General features: G+C 39.1%; 1 long non-coding RNA gene across 2 annotated transcripts; it reads left to right on the plus strand.

Annotated features, from left to right (window-relative positions):
- Window positions 1–432: 432 nt before the first annotated feature.
- On the plus strand, window positions 433–2,099 carry LOC128086255 (uncharacterized). 2 transcript variants are annotated; one of them, XR_008209309.1, is made up of 3 exons: window positions 433–545; window positions 1,454–1,575; window positions 1,908–2,099. It is a non-coding gene; the product is annotated as an uncharacterized LOC128086255 (long non-coding RNA). The 2 variants fall into 2 exon arrangements; XR_008209308.1 differs by lacking the exon at window positions 433–545 and adding an exon at window positions 565–694.
- Window positions 2,100–14,618: the final 12,519 nt, after the last annotated feature.

The raw sequence follows: 14,618 nt of genomic DNA on the forward strand, positions 1-14,618 counted from the left end.
CTTTGCAACACCTCCACGTGGGGCGAACATCGGCACAACTCCGCGCTCTGCCCCCCGGAGCTCACTCACACGCCATCACCTCCCAAACCCCGGCCGCGACCCTCCCTCTCAATCACCTCCGCCCCCCGCGCTGACAACCGGGCAGGGCGCTGCACAAAAGGTCGAGGCCGCGCGCCGCGCCGCGGCCGTCCCGGCCCGGCCCTCCTCCGGCCCTCCTCCGCCCCTCCGCCTCCCGTTCTCCTCCCGCTCCCGCCCCTCTCCGCCCTCTCGGCGGGAGCGGCGCCCTCACAGGCGGCCGCGCAGGGGGCCGGTCCGAGCGGAGCCGGGCTGCTGTGCCGCCGTGCAGAGGGCGGTTGTTGACGGCCCTCGGGGGCGGTTGCAGCGGGCGGCGGGGCGGGCGGGGTGAGGGCCTCGTCCCGCCCCACGCACACGCGGCGCTCCCCGCGACTGGGACCTGCTGGATGTGCCCTGTGGGAGTCCCACGGCTTCTGCAGAGCCCTGGGCTCCGGTGCGAGCTGCCTTCCTGGCGGTCCCTCCCTCCTCTGGTGTCCGCGTGGTGCTGACCGCGGGCCGGGAGAGGTTTTAAGGCTGTCAACAGACACAAATCTCCTTTTTACGCAAGCAAAGCGTATGCTGACGGATAACAGTCGTATGCTTCCCCATGCTCACATAGGGGCATGTAGGCTTCAGTATGGTAATCGCCAATTAACAGGGACCTGCAATCTTGATGACTGCTAAATGTTTGTAATTGGAATGTAATTTGTCTGTATGCTGACTCTGTATCTTTCAAATACTGCTGTTCAAAATTGACTTTCACATTTTATGGGGTAAACTGTTTTTTTTTTTTCCCTGAGACGTTCTTGGCTAATGAAAAATTGAAGTCACTGTAAAGAAATACCCTTTATATACCATCTCGTATCGTGTTGTATTAAAAGTAGGTAAAAGAGCTAAATATGAATAGCTAAACAGACCTTCTGAAATGGTTAAACTCCATTTATTGGCAAATCAGAAGTCTGATAATGTTGAAGAAACTTGTCTTTGAGGCAGAGAGTCTGCAACTGTTTCTTTATTTGGAAGGCAGTCAGTGCTTCATACAGGATAGCTGTTGAACACTAATTAGACACCACACAACAAACGCTTGGGGACATATTCCAGCACAAATTTAGAAGCCTGGTATGTTCAGGAGTAAAGACAAATGTCATTACAAGGGAGAAAATGACACTGAGTGGAGTCTATGCCACTTTTTTTTTTTTTTTTTTTTTTTTTTTTTTTTTTTTTTTTATTACTGTTTTCCACAGAATCACTCAACAGATAACATCATGTTAGTAGTTACTAATGTATTCATCCACTTTCTTCGGTGCTAGGGATACTGCCTGCAACTGTTAAGGAAGCAGCTGGCTTTTTAATACAAATAAACCAGGCTCTGAGACTGTCAATCTTCTTTGTTTGACAGAGAGGAGTTCCCGCCTGCACTGAAAGAATAGCTCAACATCTGTCATCCCATTCTCTGCCATGGCCCAAAATCAGGAAGACTACAGCTGTCCTGCTCCTTTCAGATACTTCTGGGATAGAGAGGTAGGAGGACTGAGTGTTTGGTCAGCGTGTTCATCACGCATTAAGCAAGGCTCTACAAGACCTTGCATGTAATTGTATTGTTTTCCCACTGCCTGAATAGCAGAATTTGCAGTTTAAAAGGTCCTAGGTCCTATGTGCTCTCTCTCTCTCTCAATCTCTTTTTTTTTTTTTTTTGCCTAACTAGTTCAGTCTGAACTCACATTTGTTAATAGAATGCATTTTAATTGAATTTAAAGTGGTTAGTGATAATTTATACCTAAGTGTGTGGCACATGGGCATGTAAATTTCAGATTTATGCATGAGCATAAAGCAGAAAATATTTGTTCTTACAGGTTGGGAATTATACTACAACTGCAGAGTGCTGGATGAAGATGAAAATGAGAGATATACATTAGTGCATTCCTTGCAAGCCCCAAAATAGTATCTTTTATGATATCTCTGTATGGAAAAGAGGGAAAGGAATGGGGAGGAAGGGAAGAGGCTGGGAAGAATATGTTATCATTTTAATAAATGTTTAACCACAAACTTTCATCAGTTCATTTGTTTAATATCTAGCAAATTAGTAAATATACATATATATATATAAAATAGAAATTCAAGACAATTTTTTGAGTGAATTATACTATTTTCTTACAGTAGCAGTCAAGTTAGAAGTCAGTGGTAGATTGTGTGTTTCTTTTCTTACAGCCACAATTGAGAGCTGCTGCAATAAACATCAGAGTCCAAACCAGTGGCAATTACTTTAGGTATACACCTCTCCAACCTGCAGTTTAAACTTCACAGTCCCAAGCTTTGGGGAAAGCATAACAAAGTGTAAAATGCTTACAGGAATTTAGGCATTGTGAAAACAGCAGAATGCACAAACTGAAGTTAGGCCTTCGGGTTCCTTGTCATACCTATGGTGACAGTCAAGCTGTGGTTGTGTGGTGATTCTGATTTGGCTGACATCCATGCTGCTGAAAGAACAGCTCAGCTGCACTGTCATGCTGTTACCTCCTACGTAGACTGAAGTATGTTACACAATGTTTACTTGCTGATCTTTGGCACAGAAAAATGACGGCAAAAAAAAGGTGGTTTCTCAGCAAGGCTGGTCTTCATTCATTTAGGATTTTATAAATAAAAATAAATTAATTACATTTTTTCCACAGATGTACCCGTGTAATCCCAAGAAATTTATTTTTAGGAAGTGATTAAAAAAAGCAGGTTTAGATTCACAGACTCTACTGCAGAATGCAGAGGTAAAGAACACCAGAAATATGAAAATCTGCACTGAAGAAGAGAATCGTGCATGATGAGATCCACCCATATCCTTCAGTCTCTCTGGATCAGGAACAGAAGAAAATACCTTCTGTTTAATCATCTTCTTTCCACATACCTGCCAAACTTTTTTTTTTGTGCCCCGTGTGGAGTGAAGTTCTTGTCTTCATCAAGCCCCTTGATTTTTGGAGACAGCAACCAATCTGGTACCTCACAAGGTATAAAAGAGTTTCTGCTCCTCTGTCTCTATAGCATTGGATCTAATATCCAAAGCATCAGGGGAAGTTTTTAGTCAAAAGAAATATAATTTAAGGGAAGGATGGGGATTCACCTCACTGCCCAAAGACAGGAAGCACATCTACTTGTTTCTGCTGGGGAAGAAACCTGGAAGTGGGTTAGTTGTTGTCCCTCTCTCATTCCTTGGAAAAGGCAGTTAGCAGTTGAAATAAACAAACTCTGGCCTGTAAATTCCATTTTCCAACAGGAATATCCCCATAAGTTTTTTTTTAGATCACAGTGTACAGAAATTTCCTTGGGCTTTGGAACAGAAGGCAAAAAAACTTTTGCTAGTTCTACACAGCCTATGTGTATTTGGTTTTGCTACATGTCTTTTTAATGAGTCCTGAAATTTTCAAAAGAGCATTTTGTTCTCAAATCTGGGAGAATACCAAATATTTTGACACCATACAATTACAAGAATTATCAATATTGTAACATATCCTGGGGGTAATATGACTGAGTACCTCCACAAAATCTTTCCAGAAGGCAGATCCTAAAAGTTAATAAGCTTAGAAAGAGTTTAATGAGTATAAAGACACTGAAGCAATTCAGGACATTTGTCTTTGTTCTGAGAAAAGGAGTCACACATATTCTTTATTATGGAGTGTAGCTTGTGCTTTGGATTGACAAACTTCAAAGGGAAGTTGGACTAACTTAAGTGAAATAGAGACAAATTTTCAACCTTAAATGACCTGATATTGTCAGGTCATATGATATTGTCAGACAGCTACCAGAAAAATTCTTTCCACTGCTAAAGTGAGAAACAACAGTACTGTTAGTTACATCAAGATCCTTAAATTCAGTGTTAAATTTGCATAACTTTGCATAAATTTGCATAGATATAAAAATTATAGAATTTATATAACAAAGCAAACAGAACTGTTAACATGGTTGTCCCAATCTACACACAAGTAACTCTGATAAAGAGAAAACTGTCTCATGAAGGGAAAACTGTCTCATGAATTCCTGGCATAGATCACAGAGTATATATGCTGGTTTCTTAGTTCAGAAAAGACAGGAATCTCATACAAGAAGTTCAGTGGAGGGTCACAAAGATGACTAAGAGGCATCTCTCATATGAGGAAAGGCTGGGTCTGTTGAGCCTGGAGAAAAGAAGACCAAGAGGGGATTTGATCAGTGTTTATAAATATCTTGAAGGAGGTGGGAGGCAAATAGATGAGGCCAGACTTGGTGGTTCTTGATGGTTGTGTAGCAATAGGACAAGGATTAATGACCGAAAACTTGAACATAGGAAGTTCCATTCAAACATGCAGAAGAACTTCTTTATGGTAAGGGTGATGGAGCATTGGAATTGGGTGCCCTGAGGAGCTGTGGAGTCTCCTTCTGTGGAAATATTCAAGACCTGGCTGGATGCCCACCTGTTTTGTAGACTACCTGCGTTAGCAGAGGGTTTGGACTCGATGATTTCTTGAAATCCCTTCCAACCCCTGCAATTCTGTGATTCTGTGATTCTCAGTCTTTAGCGTTCATACCATCCCACAGCTGTACAACTGCCCTGCAGAGCTTATTCCAGCAGATTACCTCTTGCTGTCTCAGTGATCCCAATGAGACTCTATCATCCTGAAGACCGCAGGACTCACCCACTGAGTTGTTCCAACCAGTTTCCAGGTCCTTTTGCTTCATACTAAAATGTAGGTAGGAGTCTACTTCAGGCTATGAATCATTCTGTCTCAGGTGAAGGCATTCTGATTGTCCCTGATTTCTAGACTGTGTTTGTACTTTTACACTTAGCTAATGTTTAAATTGTTGTCTGAACAAGATGAAAATTTATTTGTTATGTAAAGAAGAGCCCTTAAGTCCAAAGATTATTTGTGGGTCTAGGTCTTTCATGGAAAAGAAAATAATCAAATGCTAAATAAATATATTGTTAATGTATTGGTAATTCTCATCTTTCACAGAAAACATTTCTACTGGAGATGGTGGTCAGCCAAGTACCACCTTTAGAGATATGTGTTATGGATGATTGCACAGGTCACCAAAATGCAGTGTGAGAATGTTGTGGTGTCCTGCTGGTGCTTCTAATTCAGCTCCTCATTGTTCTCTTACTTGGAGCTTTGATAGCTGATGTGGCAAACTGTATAATGGAAAGTCAGACTGAACAGTGTTGTACACTCTGGCCAACTACTGTTTCTGGCTTATTAGATCCATCATTAGAGCATCAACAGGCTACTGAGAACTGGAGTACAGTGGTGATAACTGCCAAGTCATTGCCCATTCATTCACAGGCTGCCTCTCTGTGTAGGCAATAAATGCATCTTGGTGCAAAACTTGAATATCTCTTACAGAGGATCAGGTTATAAAATAGGATAAGGATCAGTAAGTAGCCAAATATAAAGCATAGCCAGTTGTAATGGAACCTGCCACACACACGTGCACAGCTTGTATTTTTGGGGTATAAATCATTTTGTCTTTGATTGTCAAAGGGATATGAGTTATAACATGAAAAACAAAGATGGGAGCAGTCAGAATTCAATCAGGAAATGAGATAAGAGCTCAGGCATATACTAGGAGAAGGGCACTACTGGCACAAAATCCTCTCAAGATTTGTCACAACGTTTCACAACAGCAAAGCAAAACAACTGCAAAATCTCCTGGTAGGATGTTGCATGCTGTATGGGAACCGTTGAATCATGGCCTGCATCTCTGGTTGATCACCTGAGGAGAGTACTGAGCCAGCCATGGGAACACAGGTGAAGGCAATTCACCTGCCTGCTTGGAAGGGGTGGAGTCTGTCCTGGACCCCATTTAAAAGCTGACAGCCACTAAAGAAGGGTTTTTCTTGGGAGGTTGCTCTTTGTGGAGATTTTGTGAGCCTACAAAGCTGGTGAGCATTTTTCATTTATTTTTCATTTATCTCTAATTAGCTTTTCTGGATCTGATAAGCATACCAGCCAGTCTTCTTTGCACACTTATTGCTCATATAATGCTATACAGCATCTGTATACTTACTGACTTTACACATGTATTTTTGTGCTGGGTTCATATTGAGTTCAACAACTACCATTGCAGCTGGCCTTGTGTCATTCTGACTTGTAGAAGGTGGTGGTGTGAATTGCAAGATGCCAGTGATGCTGAAGAGGCATCCTTGGCATTACTCTCTCAGGCAATGAGCTGAGGTGGTTCAACATCATAGGCTAGAATATGCTGGAATATAATGAAAAAGCAAGAAGCTGCTGTAAGTAAAATCCAAATAGGCAAAAAGAGAAAGCAAACTCTCTGGGTGAAAATAGCTGAATGGTGGATAAAAGGATTTTCCCAGAATACTAATGCTCACAGTGACCTCTTGTCTATTCCTGTTGTAGTCTCAGGCTTCTCAAGTGATTCAAGCAGGTGTTATGTAAGTGGCCACTTGCTGTGTGTTCCTTATTTTGAGTTCACATCTTAGATGCTTGAGACTGAGTCACAGAAGTGCTGAGTGTTCACAGATGCTGCTGATATCAATGGGATTTGTGCTTTAAATGTATGAAGTACCATAAAAATGCTAAATATCTTGCAAAATCTGGCTGTAAGCACATCATATTGCAGACCCAAATTAGTGGACATGTTCATTAATCTTGACCATAACGGCTCAATACTTCAGTTCCCCATCTGTAAAGTGAGTCTAATAGTACAGTCTCACTTTACAGGTTTAAAGATAAATTAATTAGTGTTTGGGAAGCACTCAGAAACCCAGCAGAAAGTGCTGTGGAAACACCCATAAAGATATTAATAATTCAGTATTCTGCACAGAGTTTGAATGATGTGCAGTAAGGAAGGCATGGAGCCACATATTGAGTGATAAGAATAAAAAGAATATTGAACAGCTGCTCACTCAGGGAGCATCGTCCACCCTATGCACTGAATGATGTATGTGTCTGTGCAGTTAAAGACTTATTATCATGCGTATGTGCAATGAGCACAAATTAAAGTTTTGAAGGCAATAGATTGTTCTGAAGTTTAGACAGCTTAAATCTGCAACAAGAACACACATTCACCATTTATTTATTTATTGTGATAATCTCTGTAATTCTGTGTTTCTATCCTGGAAGATACAGGAGGTTTTCTGTGTTGGTGAACTCAGTGATTAATTACATGACATAGCCACATGGCCAAGTTCACTGTGGGAACAAATATATTGATTTCCAGGGGTGAATTTGGTTCAAATCTTTGTCTTGTGTGGTTTCATAGTGGATGCTGGTTAGAAGTGGGACTGTAAATGTTTTCCAGGGACAGAGTAACAACCTCATCTTTTGGCCTTACTTCGTGTCAGGGTTTTTGGTGGGTAATGTAGTGTTTGGAGAATTGTGAAAACTTCCATTCCAAAAATGAAGTTATTGCTAAAGCAAAATTTCCTCTATTTACATATAAATATCCCCTTTTGGTGTGACTGAATACCTTTCTCATTTATAATGAAATAGCTACAAGCACACCAATCAAATTGTGAGACACAGGTGTTTGATTAAACTGGCTGTATATATCTTCAGATGCAAAACCAATCTTTCTGAATTCTACCTGATCCAAATGTATAATTTGTATTAAATCTATTCTGAATTATGAATGGATTCCTCAATAAGATGACTTGATCTCGGCCATATAATTTGCAAAATCTTTACAATAAAAATGTCTTCTGCTCATGTAAGCATATAGGTTTGTTTTTTTTTTTTAGTATGTCATCTGTCTATATCTAAAGGACCGAAAGCTTGGATTTTCATACTGATGTGGAGCAGCCAATGAACATTTTACTATTCTACTATCTGTGAACAGTCCATATCTGGTCACTTCAAACCTGTCACCCACTTACAACTTCAAATGTTGGAAAGAATTGGGCTAATATTTTAAAGTTCTGTTTGACTGGTCATTTAAAAACAGTTACACATACCTGCTTCTCCCTTTTCTTTGGTCTCACTTTATCCTAGATTTCATAGCAAAAGTCATGCGTTCTAAACTAGATGCAGTTCTGGTCCTGGTTAGTTTTCTTCTTATGGTAATTTAAAGCTCATTTCAGAGAAAATGTACATAGGTTCATCACTTGTCATGAGAGAATTTTAAATATTAAATCATATTGATTTAAGCAAACCCTTTATTTTATTTGCACTACCAAATACTTTCCTGAACACAGAGACTTTTCTATGGAGAATACGTCATTGTTTGTTTATGTAACTCCCCTTTTTACTTTTTTCTCCAGAAACTTATTATTTACTCCAAGATTAAAAACATTTTAAAACATATAAGCTGCAAGAAATAGCTATCTTTTTGATTTCCAGGAAGTCTACAATACACCCTCTAATGTATTCAATGAATTATTTATTTCTTAAAGAGATACAATAAATCTTTACCTACTGTATTTGATGATTTTCATAGTAGGAATAACAAGTAACATGATTTGAGTGTGATTGGAACCTGGTACCTGGGGGGGGGGGGGGGGGGGGGGGAGTAGGGGGGGGGAGGGAAGAGGGAGTGCTATTTAGACTATTTACTAAGTATATTGGAAGAGAATAAATCTGAAAACAGTCTGGACATCGCTATCAACTTAACATTTTCAGATGAGGAGAAAGCATGGATATTTCCATTGAAATCAGTGATCAGGAATGTCTTAAATACTTACAGTTGAAGGAGCAGCTTAGGTGCAAAAACATAATGGTGATGTTCAGTGCCATTGTTCTCTGTTACCTTGGAGTGAGTCCAAAGTAATTCCATTGATTTTAGTGGACTTCGGGCTAACTGTGGCCCATGGTAGCTGGGGGTGGGATGAGTGATAGGAATATAAATAACCTGGATAACTATTTGAAATACCAATACTATGCAAGATGGTGTCTCTCCAAGACTGATCTTGTACTGAGTCAGAAAAGGTTATCTCCCATTTAGATCTTGCAGTTTAGAAAATTATATCAGAACAGTGTTTTTGATTTTTCTTCTTGATGTTGCTGTATTTTATTAATGTCATGTGCAGAAGAATTCATTGGAAGATCTCAAGTGTTCCTCAGAGATGCTAAGTCTCACAACTGATCTTAAATTAGGCAGAAAGTTTTAAGTTAGTCTAATGGTTCTTGACAATTAGTAAAGGGAGCTGTTGAGTCCTTGGTGTCACTGCTGTGTGGCTAACAGATTTAAACTAAACAGATTTAAAATATGAACTGCAGTTTTTTTTGTTACTGTTTTCCAAGTTGCTCAAAAGCATCTTGCAGAACATTTATGTCCAATACAAACATTTCAGAATTTTGATTTCATTTGTTTTCTGCATTCTCATTCTGTCCCATGTAGACACCGCCATTTTATCTATATTAACATTTATTTATGGGTTGGAGACACTAGATAAAGCAGAGCTTCAAGTTTTAATGCAATGTCTTCCTCTCACCCTTCTGCATGAAGATATTTGGTATGGGTTACCTGCACTGTGGTCATGTCCTAAGTAGAATCAGCAGCAAAACACAAGCTATATTCATGCATCTGTATGCATTGTCCATTCACCTCTGAGGCTTCAGGAATATAGTCAGACCTGCTGTCTTTAAATCACTTTGAGGTCCAGTTCTTCCAGATCACTGGTGCTATGCAAATGCATATTATCAGTATTTTCGTCATCAGAGTACCTGATCCTTGGAATATGCTGTTAAATAGCAAACAGGCTGACTTAAGTAATTTCGGCTTATACGCTTCCTTACTTTAACATGTCTTCTGTTTAAAAAATAAATAAATAAATAAAAATCTATTCCAAACATGTTTGCGAAAATGACTTAGTAATTTGCATCTGTTGACTGGATTGCAGATTCTGTTTTCATTTTCAGGGACAGTTTGCCTTAATATTCCTGTTAGTCAATGACGTTTGACTGGTAATAAGACACAGTGCTAGCATACATAAATAAATTCTTGTTTCACTTTTTTTTTCCTTCTCTAAGGCAATTTTATCTTTCTCCTCTCTTTTGCATTAGAGTTTTATGCAACTGCCTAGGTAAAAGCTGTACTACTTCTGCTCTGAGAAGCTTTTCTATAGCCAGCACAAGTGAACACAACTAACATGTTCAATCAATCATAGCTTTTGACTTCAAATCATACACTTAGTTGTAGTGTGTACATTAAAGTATAACTTGTAGTAGCAATAACATGGCAAAACAAACAACATATCTTCTAGAAATTCCCCTAAAATACTGCTCAGATAACAAATACAAGGCTGAATTTGTCATCATCAGATGCAGATTTGCACTGTGCTGCTTTTACTGGCCATGATGAGGAGAGCTAGTTCTGCATTATTGACATCTCTGGAAGCACAGTTGCTTCTCTTTGGTTAGGTACAAACAGACCAGTTTGGTAGCAACTATTTCCCACAAATTCCCTCTGTCTGGAGTAAAGAGTTAGTAGACATGGAGACTTGGGTCTGGCTGTGGAAAGCCCTGTAATCAGCTCAGGTGGGAAGGAATTGCACCTCCTTCATGCCAAGTCCACCTCTGCTGAAAACTGTTCCCTTGGGGGTAAGCACTCTTGTTAGCAATATTCAAGAGACTAATTCAACGGAAGAGTGATACAAGCCTTTAATAAGCCTCTGCAATGCTGCAACAAATCAGCAATTGCTGCTAAGATGGCCAGATACAGGCCAAGGCAAGAGCTGGTGATAGTAATTCTCACTTATTATTTTTGTAATATTAAAAGGTATTAAAAACATCTTCTCTCTTACCCCAACCACAAAGATCAAAAGAAACTCCCTTTCAGCTTCACACTACCACCAGTGGCTGGATGATCTGTAGACTCACCTAGCAGAGAAGGGAGGAAAGTGCAAAAGGGTGAAGTGAATACTGCCCCTGGGGTACCTATGATAGGTGAGCAGCTTCCTTATGGAAGCATTTAGAATACAGAGTGAGATAAACGGGGAGATTTAGAATTATAATCTCAGTCAAATCCATTGGAAGACTTAAGCAAAGCCAAATGTCTTTAAATCCGTTTCAAATGAACCCTTATGTCTATGGCAAGAAATGTGTTCCTATAACTTTAGATACTGCATCTAGCTTTCATAGTAGTTCCTTAAATTAAATATGTTTTCAGTTTTAATAATTTTTTGAAAAAGCCCTCTTCTTTTGAAGGTATCTTATTCTGCTGATACACAGCTTGTGAGTCTGTTACCTTTGTAAAGTTGGACCATACATATAAACTTTCCAAGCCTTACTCATTACGTCCTATTGTGGCTTAATTCTTCCTCGATTTGTCCAATATGATGCAGGTTATGGTCCAGGAATCTTTTTTGTTTAACATATAAAAGACCTAACAGCATTAGTTCTACCCAAGTTTGGTAGTCAGCAGTGCTTTCTTATGGCACAAAGGAAACTTTTCAACTTAATATCAGATGATTAAACTTGGCAGTATCTGTTAAATCAGCCTTCAAGATTCATGCTGTTCTTTTTATATTAAAATTTTTACGTACTTATTCCTGTGCTGTGATGGGCTGCTAAGTTACCAGTAAATTAATTGAGTAATAATTGAAAGAAAATCCAAGTCAGTTTCACATATATTTTTTTTTTAGATTAAATTATTCCTGCTGATATTAGAGAGGTACTTGAGATTTGACTGTTGCTAGTAAATAGCATCTACACACCAGCATTGCTATAGGAATGTTGTGTCCCATTAAGATGTGAACTTTTAAGAGTGTTGATGGAAAAGTGGAGTAGGTTCAGAGGAAAGCTATAGAAATCATTAGCAGCCCTTCTTACAGTGGCAGCCTGAAGGAGTTTTATTGACTTAGCTTATTTAAAATTTGAAGAAGAAACTTAACTGTGTTCTATAACTCTCTGCATAGTGAGTTATTAGCTATGGCAACGGAACTCTTTAATAAAGAAAAGGAAATTAAAGAAATCATAACTTGAATCAATGGCATAAGTCAAAGTTAGCAGTTTTCAAACTGGAAAGGTTTGAGGTGGGAGAGTCTTTAACCAGTGGTAAAGATTGCCAAAATATGCAAACCATTCTATAGACATTAAATCATAGCTGCATTTTTTTCTGAAGGTATGCTGCAGTTTTGCCACAAGCTGTAGCTTAAGGCAGAAATATTTGGGACAAATCCTGTAGCATGAGCTACACAGGAAGGTAGAGTATGATTCCAACTGTCTGAACTGAAAATCCTTGACTTTCTAAGGCAAACAGGAGGTTTTCTTTCAACAGTATCCCTACATTTATATTAAGTGCTCTTCTGGTCATTACAATCCCTTAAAAAAAGAACAAAAAAAACCCCAACAAATCCCGAGTTATTCACATGTTGTCCTTTCTTTCAACATATCAAATACTGTATCAAATTACTGCTACTTTTTCTTGGTGGGAGAGGTGAACTTGAACTCGTAACTTACGGAGAAACAGAAGGGAAAAAAAATCAGTTTTCTCATTGCCTTCAGCAACTACAGGAATATCTCTTTATGCATTGAGGGCAGGTTCAGTAGAGAAAAGGTAATGGAGTATGAAAGTCTGCAGTAGGAGAGCATTATCTTCTCTAAATCAGCACGAATTTTAAGTTCGTAGTCATGGCTCACTCCACAATGTGTGACTTAAATATGTGGGCTATTGTCAGAATATAGATTTTCATCTCGCACAAAACCTGTTTCAGCCAGAACTGATATGCCACATATAAGTTTTTAATTTCTGATAGATATAGTGAGTTCTGAAAGCAAAAATCTGAGCAATTTTCAGACTGAGATAAACAATTAACTAAGCAAAAAATATGTAGATCCATTCTTTCAGGGCATGGCCATGCTGAAGATTATATTTTGGAGGTGTCTGGATTGCCTACAGTACTAAAAATGCCTGGGTTACCCCTGTCTAGTTCAGTCTTCAGTGTAGACTAATGAGTGGAAATGATAAACTAACTTTTGTGTGTACTGTTTGACCTTTTGGAATAGATTTTAATACTTACAACTAAGTTAAAACTTTTTTAAATCATGAGTGTACTACATCATCTCAGGTTCAAGCTAAGAGGGGGAAAAAAAAAAATATTTTGCCCACTTTTACAACGCCAATTAGCTTTCCCTAGGTGAACAAAACAGATTTCTCTGCCTCTACTTCATGGCTACAGTCTATGGGGTTTTACATTCACCTGTAGCTCCAAGCATTTCTTGAGCACCTAACAGATTTGCATCTGAGCTGTTGTGAAGTTCCCAGAGCTTCCCAGTATTGATTGAGCTACTCTCCGCTTTGTAGTAGAGACCTGTTAAAATATCCTGCATGACATAATAGCATGTCTGTTTTCATCGATCATGAGCAGTAACTATCACTTCATAGGTGTATCCAGTTACGCAACTACAAATTGTTCTTTGGTATTATGGTCTGTGAGCTGGTGCCAGTATGGTGAATTATCTAATGTGATTTGAGGGATCTGTGGTGTGTTTCAGTCTGCTCATACCCTGCTTGAATCAGGACAAGCTCTTAAACCTGAATACATTCCAGACATCATTCCCACCAACCTGTTTCCAGTACTGTCTTTGCTCTGGATTTGCATTTTTCTTTCCTCCTCATCCAAGATTTTTTTCATTTCTGCTGGCCACTGAGCCACTTTGCACAAACAGATATTCTCCACCATGATGTTTTAGCCTGACTTATACTTGGCATACTTAATATTGATGAGATCATTCTTTATTTCTGCTTTGCTTCATGACTTTTCCCTATTTTGTTTGTATGTTTGTACAGCATGTGGCACAAGACACGGAAACACAGATAATATGCTTTTAGAGAGAGAATACGGACATCATTTCTCACCAGCGGCAAGCTGTAAGTCTCTGAGATCTCAGAGGGATTACAGCAGTTATGTTTAATCTATTACCAGGATACTATGAAGAGGTCTTAAGTTATTATCTATATTTTGTCTTCTGAGGGGAACTTCAATTGTGGAATTTCAGTTTCTTGATGTCCCAGATCATGTTGATCCCGCTTGAGAGGTAAATCTAGAGCTAAGGATGAGGGAATTTTAAAGGTTGTTCAGTGTGTTAATGCTCTGTTAGTTGATTTTTACAGAGGGCAGTTGCTGCTAAAAGTTTCTTAGCAAAAGAGTAGTTTTATGTTGGTACCAGTGCAGCCTTTAGAAAGTGGGTAATGTATGTTTTCTTGTCAAGCTTAATAATGCTTAGTGGAAAAAAAAAAAAAAAAAAGGATGATAAAAACAAATGATGTCTAAATACTGCCCATAACAGTAATTCATTCCTAAAATGAATTTATTTATGAATTAAAAATAACACATTTTTGCACAGCTTGTGATCCAGATTTGTTCTGTTATGGTCACTAGCAGCAAAAAATAAAAATAGCTTGCAGATGAGAGTAGTGGGAGAGGATTTGTTTGTAGAACTCTCTTAGAATGGATTGCCTAGGCAATGCGCTAAATCTGAATTTGTCTTCATTTTTTTCCCCATCCACATACATCTGGGCTTCTAAACTCCAGGTACTCAAACTACATGGATCTGAGATCTTTTTCCTATGCTACCTTCGGGGCAGGCAGACTCACCCCAGAGAGAAGTGAGCCCCTATCTTTAGGGAAGAAAAGCACCCAG

This window comes from Tympanuchus pallidicinctus, unplaced genomic scaffold (genome assembly GCF_026119805.1).
Source record: "Tympanuchus pallidicinctus isolate F22 unplaced genomic scaffold, pur_lepc_1.0 scaffold3, whole genome shotgun sequence".
Lineage (NCBI taxonomy): Eukaryota > Metazoa > Chordata > Aves > Galliformes > Phasianidae > Tympanuchus > Tympanuchus pallidicinctus.